We start from the raw sequence: 15,243 nt of genomic DNA, 5'->3' as shown, positions 1-15,243 counted from the left end.
GTTTCCAATTACAGGGGTTCATCCAAAAAGAGACTGAACACTTGTCTGTATTACTAAATAAAAAAAAGCCTACATAGCAATATTATCATAACTGCACAATATATTGTGGCTAATTCAAAATATGATTTAAGTCTAAAGAAAGTATATCCAAAATACTAATCGATCATATCCAAATTACTAATCCATTATATCCAAAATACTACAGTTTCATCCGTTGAAGACTTTAACTAAGGCTTAAATCTAGGTGTGAAAATGAAGTGAAACATTCTTGAAGCTATTCCTGAACTTGTTGCAACCAGAGTTTCTACAGAAATACCGTTAGTTGAGCTTGTTGGTTGTTGTGGTGGAAGTTGTTTAGGCCTTATAATTGATTGCCTTTTTCTGAATAAGACTGGATTCAATGGCCTAGCAGCAGAAGATTTTGATTGGACTTGAGTTGGATTTTTTTCCTTGGGCAGTTGTTGTTGAAGGGGGCTTAATTACTATGGCCTTGAGATTGGATTGGAAACTTGATTTGGTTCTGGACTGGAGCAGGAGGCCTATATTGGGCTTGGGCTTGTCCAGGAGGCCTGAACTGAGCTTGGGTGATAAACCACTATTTTATGGTTTATCTTGTACTCATTTGAGTGGTTTTTATCAAGTCCTTACCCACTTATTCATATGATTCGCATGATCTTACATTCTCCTTCCTGATTTTGTGCTATGATTGAAAACATGCTTCTTTGGCCTTATATTTGCTAATATTAATCTTCTCTTATTACCATTCGATGCCTTGATATGTGCGTTAAGTGATTTCAGAGATTACAGGGCAGGAATGACTTAGAGGATGGAAAGAAAGCATGCAAAAGTGGAAGGAATACAAGAAGTTGAAGAAATTGCTAAGGTGTCCAGCCTGACCCTCTCGCACTAAAACGGTCATAACTTGAGCTAAAGAGGTCCAAATGATGCGGTTCTAGTTGCGTTGGAAAGCTAACGTCCGGGGCTTCGATTTGATATATAATTTATCATAGTAGCCGTACAGATAGGCGGCGCGAACGCGTGCTCCACGCGGATGCGTCGCAGTGACGAAAATCAGCGTGGCAGATTTCGCCCCCAGCGATTCCTGGGCTATTTTTGACCCAGTTTTCGGCCCAGAAAACACAGATTAGAGGCTATAAAGTGGGAGAATGCATCCATTCATTAATACATACTTTCATATTCAATATTTTAGGTTTTAGATGTAGTTTTAGAAAGAGAGAGGCTCTCTCATCACTCTTAGGATTTATGATTAGGATTAAGATTTAGGATTTCTATTATGATTAGGCTACTTCTCTTCATTCCAGGTTCAATGTTCCTTTAATTTATGTTTCTCTTCTACTTTTATTTATTCTAATGCATTTATTTGTATTTGACTTATGTTGCCAAATTGGCTTATGAACCTTTTCATGTTAGATTTGAATATTCTATTTAATGCACATTGAGGTATTTTAGATTTAAGATGGCTTTCTTCAAATTTATGTTATTAATGCTTTTAATTTAATTTAGATTTATCCCCCTTTGCTTTGGTTAAGTAATTGGTAACACTTGAGTTATCAAACTCAGCAGTTGATTAAGATTTGGGAATTGCTGATTGATCTGGATCGCTCTAAAGCTAGTCTTTTAAGGCCGTCAAAATGGGCTAAACCCATCGGGTCAGTCCGTTTATCCGTTTAAATGGGCGAGCTTTGCCTCTAAAATTAAGCCCGTTTAAATTTTGGGCTAAACGGGCTGAGCCCGATTAACCCGAAAAAAATGACGGGTTAAACGGGCTAGGCCGTGGGCTAAATGGGTGGCCCGTTTAATTATTTTTACATTTTTTTAAAGAAGGTAGCACTTTTAGCAAATATTATTTTAATGGTTTTTGACCTAAAAGTGGTATTTTTTGTCAAAATATTTTTTAAAAAATAAAATAAAATGATAAACGGACTGACCATAAACAGTCCGGGCTAGAAAATTTTGGCCCGCGAATAAGGCGGACTTAAATGGGCCTGTCCGTTTAACCCGCGGGCTTAACGGGCCGGGCCTAAATGGGCCGGACTAGCCCGTTTGACAACTCTATGACTATGTAGTATTTTTTGCTAAACACACATGAGAAAGGAATAATATCCAGATTTTTTTATGAGTGCATTATGAGTTATTAAGCTTGTTGCATCAGTTTAATATACAAGTTTAGCTGGAATAAATCGCATCACATCAATTTACTACATAAGGCTGAAGATCACATTACTGGAATTTTTCCAAACTAGGGTTGGTGATAGTATGCATCAAGCTTTCAATTTAATTGTTTAATTTTGATTATTTTTCTTTTTCTATTTATAGTATTGGGTTTGGGGGGTTAGATTATTCTATTCTATGGGTGTGATCCCAAACGGTTAGATTATTAGATGAATAGAATTGTGTCATGTAATGAATTTAACGTCCTAAACACGGTATAATTATGAATAAGGTTCATAGCACAGAATGAATTTTGATCTTATATAAAAAAAATGATAACTTATATATCCTTCTCAAGGAGGATACCAAGGCTCTGATACCATGATAAAATTGTAATTGAATTTATGTATTCTGTTGGGCTGAATTTGTGGGCCACGAGACTTCTTTATTGTTGTCATGGGCTAAGGTGGGAGAGTAATTTAATACGTCCCCGCAAGCTGGTGGATGGAAGATGTCAATAATCCACAGCTTGGATAAGTCCTGATGAAATTGTTGAGAAAAGCGCGTCTGACGTGGTAACGCGGAGGAAGATGCGTGCGGCGGAGCTTGAGCTGCCGGGGGCAAAAATATAAAAGGAGATGTTGTGCTTGAGCAGTGATCTTTAAAAGGAAAATGAAAAAATAAGCGCGTAGAGCGCAATAAGAGAAGGAGCATAGAGCGCGATAAGAAAGAGGGCGCATAGAGCGCGATAAGAGTGCAGATAGAACTGCTAATACAGAATGCAGATTAAACTGCTGAAATAGAATACAGACGAAACTTTCGGAAGCAAGGAGGCGCAGACGAAATTGCTGGTAAAGAACCTGGATAACCAAAACTGTGGTAGGATTTTCACTTGGATGCATGTAACTAAATCTATGATTATTTATTGTGGGAGGAGGTTGAAAAAAGAAGCATGGTGATTTCTCACCGAAAAAATGATAACTTATATATCCTTCTCAAGGAGGATACTAAGGCTCTGATACCATGATAAAATTGTGAAACAATAGGAAAAGCAAAGAAAATAACTTTTATTGATTATTGATTGAATGATTGAATTGTATTGAAGTGTGTTGTAAACTATGAGGGCAAAAATAAATATATATAGAACATTGTTCTATGGAAGATAAAAGCAAATAAAGATAAGATAAGAGCAACTAAAGATAAGATAAAGATAAGATAAGATAAGATAATAAAGACTAAAATTGTAATTGAATTTATGTATTTTGTTGGGCTGAATTTGTTGGCCACGAGACTTCTTTATTGTTGTCATAGGCTAAGGTGGGAGAGTAATTTAATACGCTCCTTGAAAACTGTGGTTCTATACTTCATCCGGGATAAGCCGGCATTACTTGAGGAGGAGACATGTGAGGGGGAAGAGGAGGATGATCGATAAGAATAATACGCCTTTCACCCATATACAGTAGTCAGAGTGGCATGCTTTTGTCTCCGTGAATGGGAACATATTCTCGTACTTCACGAACGCAGAGAAGTAACCCATCAGGTTTTCCACTGCCATGAAGAATGTGGAGAACGTGTTTGCCAGTCTGATCTTCCGTTCGTTGCGGCTGGCAAGGTCAATAAGAAAGGCTTGGCGGGAGGCCTTGGTCAACACGATCGAGGCGTCCAACATCCAGAATCCGATCGTAAAAATGACTATGGTGCGTGGAAGAATTTTTTTGGAGAGGTTGTCGCCAAAGGCATAGCCGATGTTTTTGGCGAAGCCTATCGCCAAAAGAGTTATGGTGATGGAGATGGCACCGGCAATGATAAAAAGACGGTGGCGCCTGCATCGGATTCTATAGTAGGTAATGGCGGGTTGGAGAACAAAGCTTCAAAAGAGATCCATCTGTCTGGCACTCCGAGAATGTAGTAAATGGGTGCTAGCCAAAACATCTGTATAGCTGAAATAAAGTAAAGTCCAATTGAGATGGAGGCTACTGTAAATAGCTTCCAAATTGAGCATGGTTGTGCCGGTGATGACCCGGATTCCAACTGCACTGGTGAGCTCATGACTATAGGGCCGTCAAAATGGGATAAACCCATCGGGCCAGCCCGTTTATCCATCTAAATGGATGAGCTTCACCTCTAAAATTAAGCCCGTTTAATTTTCGGGCAAAACGGGCTAAGCTCGATTAACCCGAAAAAAATGACGGGTTAAACGGGCTAGCCTGCAGACTAAACGGATGGCCCGATTAATTTTCTTTTATATTTTTTTAAAAAAGTAGCACTTTTAGCTAATATTTCTCCCGATCCGACGCGAAAATCTGATCCATCAACAAAAAATATTAATTTTTAATGGTTTTTGACCTAAAAGTGATATTTTTTGTCAAAATATTTTTCAAAAAATAAAATAAAATGATAAACGCGCTGACCATAAATGGTCCGGGCTAGAAAAATTTGGCTCGCGAATAAAGCGGACTTAAACGGGCTAGCCCGTTTAACCCGCAGACTTAACGGGCCGGGCCTAAATGAGTCGGGCTAGCCCGTTTGACAGTCCTATGACTATGTAGTATTTTTTGCTAAACACACAAGAGAAAGAATAATATCCAGATTTTTTTACGAGTGCATTATGAGTTATTAAGCTTGTTGCATCAGTTTAATATACAAGTTTAGCTGGAATAAATCGCATCACATTAATTTACTACATAAGGCTGAAGATCACATTACTGGAATTTTTCCAAACTAGGATTGGTGATAGTATGCATCAAGCTTTCAATTTAATTATTTAATTTCGATTATTTTTCTTTTTCTATTTATAGTATCGGGTTTGGGGGGTTAGATTATTCTATTCTATGGGTGTGGTCCCAAACGGTTAGATTATTATATGAATAGAATTGTGTCATGTAATGAATTTAACAGCTAAATACGCTGTAATTATGAATAAGGTTCATATCACAGAATGAATTTTGATCTTATATAAAAAAAATGATAACTTATATATCCTTCTCAAGGAGGATACCAAGGCTCTGATAACATGATAAAATTGTAATTGAATTTATGTATTCTATTGGGCTGAATTTATGGGCCACGAGACTTTTTTATTGTTGTCATGGGCTAAGGTGGGAGAGTAATTTAATACGCCCCCACAAGCTGGTGGATGGAAGATGTCAATAATCCACAGCTTGGATAAGTTCTGATGAAATTGTTGAGAAAAGCGCATCTGACGTGGTGACACAGAGGAAGATGCGTGCGGCGGAGCTTGAGCTGCCGGCGACAAAAATATAAAAGGAGATACTGTGCTTGAGCAGCGATATTTAAAAGGAAAAATGAAAAAATAAGCACGTAGAGCGCAATAAGAGAGGGCGTATAGAGCGCAATAGGAGTGCAGATGGAACTGCTAAAACAGAATGCAGATTAAACTGCTGAAATAGAATACAGACGGAACTGCCAGAAGAAAGGAGGCGCAGACGAAATTGCTGGTAAAGAACCTGGATAACCAAAACTGTGGTAGGATTTTCACTTGGATGTATGTAACTAAATCTATGATTATTTATGAGCAATGCTAGGGGGCCAGCAACATTTGTGATTGGTAGCCATCAACTAGCCATCAATGATGATTTGATGGTGTGAGATTGGTGTGAGATTTCATCCAATGGCTCACTTTTCTCTGCTGGTTACATGCTGGCCAAAATGCAATAAAATTGCTGGCCCCCTAGACTTTTCCTTTATTTATTGTGGGAGGAGGTTGAAAAAAGAAGCATGGTGATTTCTCAACGAAAAAATGATAACTTATATATCCTTCTCAAGGAGGATACCAAGGCTCTGATACCATGATAAAATTGTGAAACAATAGGAAAAGCAAAGAAAAGAACTTTTATTGATTATTGATTGAATGATTGAATTGTATTCAAGTGTGTTTGCCAGTCTGATCTTCCGTTCGTCGCGGCTGGCAAGGTCAATAAGGAAGGCTTGGCAGGAGGCCTTGGTCAACACGATCGAGGCGTCCAACATCCAGAATCTGATCGTAAAAATGACTATGGTGCGTGGCAAAATTTTCTTGGAGAGGTTGTCACCAAAGGCATAGCCGATGTCTGCGGCGAAGCCTATTGACAAAAGAGCTATGGTGATGGAGATGGCACCGGCAATGATAAAAAGACGGTGGCGCCTGCATCGGATTCAATAGTAGGTAATGGCGGGTTGGAGAACAAAGCTGCAAAAGAGATCCATCTATCTGGCACTCCGAGAATGTGGTAAATGGGTGGTAGCCAAAACATCTGTATAGCCGAAATAAAGTAGAGTCCAATGGAGATGGAGGCTACTGTAAATAGCTTCCAAATTGAGCATGGCTGTGCCGGTGGTGACCCGGATTCCAACTGCACTGGTGAGCTCATGACTATAGGATCGTCAAAATGGGCTAAACCCATCGGGCCAGTCCGTTTATCCATTTAAATGGCGGACTTTGCCACTAAAATTAAGCCCGTTTAAATTTTGGGCTAAACGGGCTGAGCCCGATTAACCCGAAAAAAATGACGGGTTAAACGTGCTAGCCCGCGGGCTAAACGGGTGGCCCGTTTAATTTTTTTTTACATTTAAAAAAAAAAGTAGCACTTTTAGCTAATATTTCTCCCGATTCGACCCGAAAATCTGATCCATCAACAAAAAATATTAATTTTTAATGGTTTTTGACTTAAAAATGGTATTTTTTGTCAAAATATTTTTCAAAAAATAAAATAAAATGATAAACGAGCTGACCATAAACGGTCCGGACTAGAAAATTTTGGCCCGCGAATAAAGCGGACTTAAATGGGTCAGCCCGTTTAACCAGCAGACTTAACGGGCCGGGCTAGCCCGTTTGACAGCCCTATGACTATGTAGTATTTTTTGCTAAACACACAAGAGAAAGGAATAATATCCAGATTTTTTTTACGAGTGCATTATGAGTTATTAAGCTTGTTGCATCAGTTTAATATACAAGTTTAGCTGGAATAAATCGCATCATATCAATTTACTACATAAGGCTGAAGATCACATTGCTGGAATATTTCCAAACTAGGGTTGGTGATAGTATGCGTCAAGCTTTCAATTTAATTGTTTAATTTCGATTATTTTTCTTTTTCTATTTATAGTTTTGGGTTTGGGGGTTAGATTATTCTATTCTATGGGTGTGATCACAAACGGTTTGATTATTAGATGAATAAAATTGTGTCATGTAATGAGTTTAACGGCCTAAACACGCTGTAATTATGAATAAGGTTCATAGCACAGAATGAATTTTGATCTTATATAAAAAAATGATAACTTATATATCCTTCTCAAGGAGGATACCAAGGCTCTGATACCATGATAAAATTGTGAAACAATAGGAAAAGCAAAGAAAAGAACTTTTATTGATTATTAATTGAATGATTGAATTGTATTCAAGTGTGTTTGCCAGTCTGATCTTCCGTTCGTCGCGGCTGGCAAGGTCAATAAGGAAGGCTTGGCAGGAGGCCTTGGTCAACACGATCGAGGCGTCCAACATCCAGAATCTGATCGTAAAAATGACTATGGTGCGTTGCAAAATTTTCTTGGAGAGGTTGTCACCAAAGGCATAGCCGATGTCTGCGGCGAAGCCTATTGACAAAAGAGCTATGGTGATGGAGATGGCACCGGCAATGATAAAAAGACGGTGGCGCCTGCATCGGATTCAATAGTAGGTAATGGCGGGTTGGAGAACAAAGCTGCAAAAGAGATCCATCTATCTGGCACTCCGAGAATGTGGTAAATGGGTGGTAGCCAAAACATCTGTATAGCCGAAATAAAGTAGAGTCCAATGGAGATGGAGGCTACTGTAAATAGCTTCCAAATTGAGCATGGCTATGCCGGTGGTGACCCGGATTCCAACTGCACTGGTGAGCTCATGACTATAGGATCGTCAAAATGGGCTAAACCCATCGGGCCAGTCCGTTTATCCATTTAAATGGCGGACTTTGCCACTAAAATTAAGCCCGTTTAAATTTTGGGCTAAACGGGCTGAGCCCGATTAACCCGAAAAAAATGACGGGTTAAACGTGCTAGCCCGCGGGCTAAACGGGTGGCCCGTTTAATTTTTTTTACATTTAAAAAAAAAGTAGCACTTTTAGCTAATATTTCTCCCGATTCGACCCGAAAATCTGATCCATCAACAAAAAATATTAATTTTTAATGGTTTTTGACTTAAAAATGGTATTTTTTGTCAAAATATTTTTCAAAAAATAAAATAAAATGATAAACGAGCTGACCATAAACGGTCCGGGCTAGAAAATTTTGGCCCGCGAATAAAGCGGACTTAAATGGGTCAGCCCGTTTAACCAGCAGACTTAACGGGCCGGGCTAGCCCGTTTGACAGCCCTATGACTATGTAGTATTTTTTGCTAAACACACAAGAGAAAGGAATAATATCCAGATTTTTTTTACGAGTGCATTATGAGTTATTAAGCTTGTTGCATCAGTTTAATATACAAGTTTAGCTGGAATAAATCGCATCATATCAATTTACTACATAAGGCTGAAGATCACATTGCTGGAATATTTCCAAACTAGGGTTGGTGATAGTATGCGTCAAGCTTTCAATTTAATTGTTTAATTTCGATTATTTTTCTTTTTCTATTTATAGTTTTGGGTTTGGGGGTTAGATTATTCTATTCTATGGGTGTGATCACAAACGGTTTGATTATTAGATGAATAAAATTGTGTCATGTAATGAGTTTAACGGCCTAAACACGCTGTAATTATGAATAAGGTTCATAGCACAGAATGAATTTTGATCTTATATAAAAAAATGATAACTTATATATCCTTCTCAAGGAGGATACCAAGGCTCTGATACCATGATAAAATTGTGAAACAATAGGAAAAGCAAAGAAAAGAACTTTTATTAATTATTTATTGAATGATTGAATTGTATTGAAGTGTGTTGTAAATAATGAGGGTAAAACTAAATATATATAGAACATTGTTCTATGAAAGATAAAAGCAAATAAAGATAAGATAAAGATAAGATAAGATAAGATAATAAATACTAAAATTGTAATTGAATTTATGTATTCTGTTGGGCTGAATTTGTAGGCCACGAGACTTCTTTATTGTTGTTATGGGCTAAGGTGGGAGAGTAATTTAATACGCTTCTTGAAAACTGTGGTTCTATACTTTATCCAAGATAAGCCGGCATTACTTGAGGAGGAGACACATGAGGGGGAAGAGGAGGATGATCGATAAGAATAATACACCTTTCACCCATATGCAGTAGTCAGAGTGGCATGCTTTTTTCTACGTGAATGGGAACATATTCTCGTAATTTACGAACGCAGAGAAGTAACCCATCAGGTTTTTCACTGCCATGAAGAATGTAGAGAACGTGTTTACCAGTCTGATCTTCCGTTCGTTGCGGCTGGCAAGGTCAATAAGGAAGGATTGGCAGGAGGCCTTGGTTAACACGATTGAGGCGTCCAACATCCAGAATCCAATCATAAAAATGACTATGGTGCGTGGCAGAATTTTCTTGGAGAGGTTGTCACCAAAGGCATAGCCGATGTCTGCGGCGAAGCCTATCGCCAAAAGAGCTTTGGTGATGGAGATGGCACTGGCAATGATAAAAAGACAGTGGCGCCTGCATCGGATTCTATACTAGGTAATGGCGGGTTGGAGAACAAAGCAGCAAAAGAGATCCATCTATCTGGCACTCCGAGAATGTGGTAAATGGGTGGTAGCCAAAACATCTGTGTAGCCAAAGTAAAGTAGAGTCCAACGGAGATGGAGGCTACTATAAATAGCTTCCAAATTGAGCATGGCTGTGCCGGTGGTGATCCGGATTCCAACTGCACTGGTGAGCTCATGACTCAGACTATGTAGTATTTTTTGCTAAACACACATGAGAAAGGAATAATATCCAGATTTTTTTTACGAGTGCATTATGAGTTATTAAGCTTGTTGCATTAGTTTAATATACAATTTTAGCTGGAATAAATCGCATCACATCAATTTACTACATAAGGCTGAAGATCACATTACTGGAATTTTTCAAACTAGGGTTGGTGATAGTATGCATCAAGCTTTCAATTCAATTGTTTAATTTCGATTATTTTTCTTTTTCTATTTATAGTATTTGGTTTGGGGGGTAGATTATTCTATTCTATGGGTGTGGTCCCAAACGTTTATTTTATTAGATGAATAGAATTGTGTCATGTAATGAATTTAACAGCCTAAACACGCTGTAATTATGAGTAAGGTTCATAGCACAGAATGAATTTTGATCTTATACAAAAAAATGATAACTTATATATCCTTCTCAAGGAGGATACCAAGGCTCTGATACCATGATAAAATTGTAATTGAATTTATTTATTCTGTTGGACTGAATTTGTGGGCCACTAGACTTCTTTATTATTGTCATGGGCTAAGGTGGGAGAGTAATTTAATACACTCCTTGAAAACTGTGGTTCTATACTTCATCCGGGATAAGCCGACATTACTTGAGGAGGAGAAAACGTGAGGGGGAAGAGGAGGATGATCGATAAGAATAATACGCCTTTCACCCATATACAGTAGTCAGAGTGGCATGCTTTTGTCTCCGTGAATGGGAACGTATTCTCGTAATTTACGAACGCAGAGAAGTAACCCATCAGATTTTTCACTGCCATGAAGAATGTAGAGAACGTGTTTACCAGTCTGATCTTCCGTTCGTTGCGGCTGGCAGAGTCAATAAGGAAGGCTTGGCAGGAGGCCTTGGTCAACACGATTGAGGCGTCCAACATCCAGAATCCGATCATAAAAATGACTATGGTGCGTGGCAGAATTTTCTTGGAGAGGTTGTCACCAAAGGCATAGCCGATGTCTGCGGCGAAGCCTATCGCCAAAAGAGCTATGGTGATGGAGATGGCACTGGCAATGATAAAAAGACAGTGGCGCCTGCATCGGATTCTATACTAGGTAATGGCGGGTTGGAGAACAAAGCAGCAAAAGAGATCCATCTATTTGGCACTCCGAGAATGTGGTAAATGGGTGGTAGCCAAAACATCTGTGAGCTAAAATAAAGTAGAGTCCAACGGAGATGGAGGCTACTATAAATAGCTTCCAAATTGAGCATGGCTGTGCCGGTGGTGATCCGGATTCCAACTGCACTGGTGAGCTCATGACTCAGACTATGTAGTATTTTTTGCTAAACACACATGAGAAAGGAATAATATCCAGATTTTTTTTTACGAGTGCATTATGAGTTATTAAGCTTGTTGCCTTAGTTTAATATACAATTTTAGCTGGAATAAATCGCATCACATCAATTTACTACATAAGGCTGAAGATCACATTACTGGAATTTTTCAAACTAGGGTTGGTGATAGTATGCATCAAGCTTTCAATTCAATTGTTTAATTTTGATTATTTTTCTTTTTCTATTTATAGTATTTGGTTTGGGGGGGGGGGGTAGATTATTCTATTCTATGGGTGTGGTCCCAAACTTTTATTTTATTAGATGAATAGAATTGTGTCATGTAATGAATTTAACGGCCTAAACACGCTGTAATTATGAGTAAGGTTCATAGCACAGAATGAATTTTGATCTTATACAAAAAAATGATAACTTATATATCCTTCTCAAGGAGGATACCAAGGCTCTGATACCATGATAAAATTGTAACTGAATTTATTTATTCTGTTGGACTGAATTTGTGGGCCACTAGACTTCTTTATTGTTGTCATGGGCTAATATGGGAGAGTAATTTAATACGCCCCCGCAAGCTGGTGGATGGAAGATGTCAATAATCCACAGCTTCGGTAAGTTCTGATGAAATTGTTGAGAAAAGCGCGTCTGACGTGGTGACGCAGAGGAAGATGCGTGCGGCGGAGCTTGAGCTGCCGGCGGCAAAAATATAAAAGGAGATGCTGTGCTTGAGCAGCGATCTTTAAAAGGAAAAATGAAAAAATAAGTGCGTAGAGCGCAATAAGAGAGGGCGCATAGAGCGCGATAAGAAAGAGAGTGCATAGAGCGCGATAAGAGTGGAGATGGAACTGCTAAAATAGAATGCAGACGGAACTGCCGGAAGAAAGGAGGCCCAGACGAAATTGCTAGTAAAGAACCTGGATAACCAAAACTGTGGTAGGATTTTCACTTGGATGCATGTAACTAAATCTATGATTATTTATTGTGGGAGGAGGTTGAAAAAAGAAGCATGGTGATTTATCACCGAAAAAATGATAACTTATATATCCTTCTCAAGGAGGATACCAAGGCTCTGATACCATGATAAAATTGTGAAACAATAGGAAAAGCAAAGAAAAGAACTTTTATTGATTATTGATTGAATGATTGAATTGTATTGAAGATTGTAAACTATGAGGGTAAAACTAAATATATATAGAACATTGTTCTATGAAAGATAAAAGCAAATAAAGATAAGATAAGAGCAACTAAAGATAAGATAAGGATAAGATAAGATAAGATAATAAAGACTAAAATTGTAATTGAATTTATGTATTTTGTTAGGCTGAATTTGTAGGCCACGAGACTTCTTTATTGTTGTCATGGGCTAAGGTGGGAGAGTAATTTAATACACTCCTTGAAAACTGTGGTTCTATACTTCATCCGGGATAAGCCGACATTACTTGAGGAGGAGAAAACGTGAGGGGGAAGAGGAGGATGATCGATAAGAATAATACGCCTTTCACCCATATACAGTAGTCAAAGTGGCATGCTTTTGTCTCCGTGAATGGGAACGTATTCTCGTAATTCACGAACGCAGAGAAGTAACCCATCAGGTTTCCCACTGCCATGAAGAATGTGGAGAACATGTTTGCCAGTCTGATCTTCCGTTCGTCGCGGCTGGCAAGGTCAATAAGGAAGGCTCGGCAGGAGGCCTTGGTCAACACGATCGAGGCGTCCAACATCCAGAATCCGATCGTAAAAATGACTATGGTGCATGGCAAAATTTTCTTGGAGAGGTTGTCACCAAAGGCATAGCCGATGTCTGTGGTGAAGCCTATCGCCAAAAGAACTATGGTGATGGAGATGGCATTGGCAATGATAAAAAGACGGTGGCGCCTGCATCGGATTCAATAGTAGGTAATGGCGGGTTGGAGAACAAAGCTGCAAAAGAGATCCATCTGTCTGGCACTCCGAGAATGTGGTAAATGGGTGGTAGCCAAAATATCTGTATAGCCGAAATAAAGTAGAGTCCAATGGAGATGGAGGCTACTGTAAATAGCTTCCAAATTGAGCATGGCTGTGCCGGTGGTGACCCAGATTTCAACTGCACTGGTGAGCTCATGACTATAGGGTCGTCAAAATGGGCTAAACCCATCGGGCCAGTCCGTTTATCCGTTTAAATGGACGGACTTTGTCACTAAAATTAAGGCTGTTTATTTCGGGCTAAACGGGCTGAGCCCGATTAATCCGAAAAAAATGACGGGTTAAACGTGCTAGCCCGCGGGCTAAACGGGTGGCCCGTTTAATTTTTCTTTACATTTTTTAAAAAAAAGTAGCACTTTTAGCTAATATTTCTCTTGATCCGACCCAAAAATCTTACCCATTGGTGCACGAAATTGTGATCATCAATGGCGCCATCAACATGGTACGCTCAATTGTAATCCCAACTTTTTTATCACAACTTCGCACAACTAACCAGCAAGTGCACTGGGTCGTCCAAGTAATAAACCTTACGCGAGTAAGGGTCGATCCCACGGAGATTGTTGGTATGAAGCAAACTATGGTCATCTTGTAAATCTCAGTCAGGCGGATATAGAATGGTTATGGAGTTTTCAAATATTAGTAACAAAATAGGGATAGAGATACTTATGTAAATCCTTGGTGAGAATTTCAGATAAATGCATGGAGATGCTTTCGTCCCTCTAAACCTCTGCTTTCCTGCTGTCTTCATCCAATCAGTCTTACTCCTTTCCATTGCTGGCTGTATGTAAGGACATCACCTTTGTCAATGGCTACTTTTGATCCTCTCTGGAAAATGGTCCGATGCGCTGTCACTGCATGGCTAATCGTCTGGAGGCATCACCCTTGTTAATGGCTGCATCCTATCCTCTTGTGAAAATGGTCCAAATGCTCTGTCACAGCACGGCTAATCATCTGAGGTTCTCGATCATACTGGAATAGGATTCACCCTCCTTTTGCGTCTGTCACTCCGCCCAGCACTCGCGAGTTTGAAGTTTGTCACAGTCATTCAATCCCAGAGTCCTACTCGGAATACCACAGACAAGGTTTAGACTTTCCGGACTCTTATGAATGCCGCCATCAATCTAGCTTATACCACGAAGATTCTGATTAAGAGATCCAAGAGATACTCATTCAATCTAAGGTAGAACGGAAGTGGTTGTCAGGCACGCGTTCATAGGGAATGATGATGATTGTCACGTTCATCACATTCAGGTTGAAGTGCGAATGAATATCTTAGAAGCGGAATAAGTTGAATTGAATAGAAAAACAGTAGTACTTTGCATTAATCTTTGAGGAACAGCAGAGCTCCACACTTTAATCTATGGAGTGCAGAAACTCTGCCGTTGAAAATACATAAGTGAAAGGTCCAAGCATGGCCGAATGGCCAGCCCCTCTGATCTAAGAACTAGGCGTCCAAAGATGTCTAATACAATAGTAAAAAGTCCTATTTATAATAAACTAGTTACTAGGGTTTACAGAAGTAAGTAATTGATGCATAAATCCACTTTCGGGGCCCACTTTGTGTGTGCTTGGGCTGAGCTTGAATGTTACACGTGCAGAGGCTCTTTCTGAAGTTGAACGCCAGGTTGTAACGTATTTCTGGCGTTCAACTCTGGTTTGTGACTTGTTTCTGGCGTTTAACTCCAGACAACAGCATAGAACTGGCGTTCAACGCCCTTTTACATCATCTAAACTCGTTCAAAGTATGGACTATTATATATTTCTAGAAAGTCCTGGATGACTACTTTCCAACGCAATTGGAAGCGTGCCATTTTGAGTTCTGTAGATCCAGAAAATCCACTTTGAGTGCAGGGAGGTCAGAATCCAACAGCATCAGCAGTCCTTCTTCAACCTCTGAATCTGATTTCTGCTCAAGTCCCTCAATTTCAGCCAGAAAATACCTGAAATCACAG

This window comes from Arachis hypogaea, chromosome 17 (assembly GCF_003086295.3).
Source record: "Arachis hypogaea cultivar Tifrunner chromosome 17, arahy.Tifrunner.gnm2.J5K5, whole genome shotgun sequence".
NCBI lineage: Eukaryota > Viridiplantae > Streptophyta > Magnoliopsida > Fabales > Fabaceae > Arachis > Arachis hypogaea.
This window is presented reverse-complemented; position numbering follows the sequence as displayed.